A 937-nucleotide genomic window follows, 5' to 3' on the forward strand; every position below is an offset into this window, starting at 1 on the left:
ATAAGTAACAACAGGAACTGTATATAGGAGGATTTTTGTTGTGTGTTCGAAAAGCCACGTCGTAGGTCTTGGGGCATCGAGTTCCAGTGTAAGGGGCCAGCAATGGAGAGAGCTCTCACTCTGGTGGAGACGAGATGGGTGAGTTTGGGTGTGGGGATATGTAGGATGCCGGTGTAGGCGGATCTGGTGGGTCTGATGGGGGTTTGGAATTGTACTGAGTTGTTTAGCCAGTGTATACTGTGGTTATGCAGGGTCTTGGTTATTATTGCGAGTGTCTTGTGGAGGATTCTGAAATGGATTGGGAGCCAGTGGAGGTCTTTAAGGATAGGAGTGATGTGATCGTATTTGCGAGTATTTGTGAGGATTCTGGCAGTAGTATTTTGTAGCATTTGGAGGGGTTTGAGGGTCGTGGCAGGGAGGCCAAGTAGGAGGGAGTTGCAGTAGTCAATTCTGGAGAGGATTAAAGCCTGGAGGACAGGGCGGAAGTCATTAGGATGGAGGAGGGGTCTGAGTTTTTTGAGAACATTAGTTTGTAATAGGGATGTGAATCGTTTTAGGACGATTAAAATTATCGTCCGATAATTTTAATATCGTCTTAAACCGTTATGGAACACAATACAATAGAGATTCTAACGATTTATCGTTATAAATCGTTAGAATCGTGAGCCGGCACACTAAAACCCCCTAAAACCCCCTAAAACCCACCCCCGACCCTTTAAATTAAATCCCCCACCCTCCCGAACCCCCCCCAAATGAGTTAAATAACCTGCGGGTCCAGCGGCGGTCCGGAACGGCAGCGGTCCGGAACGGGCTCCTGCTCCTGAATCTTGTTGTCTTCAGCCGGCGCCATTTTCCAAAATGGCGCCGAAAAATGGCGGCGGCCATAGACGAACACGATTGGACGGCAGGAGGTCCTTCCGGACCCCCGCTGGACTTT

The sequence above is a fragment of the Rhinatrema bivittatum genome, chromosome 7 (genome assembly GCF_901001135.1).
Source record: "Rhinatrema bivittatum chromosome 7, aRhiBiv1.1, whole genome shotgun sequence".
Lineage (NCBI taxonomy): Eukaryota > Metazoa > Chordata > Amphibia > Gymnophiona > Rhinatrematidae > Rhinatrema > Rhinatrema bivittatum.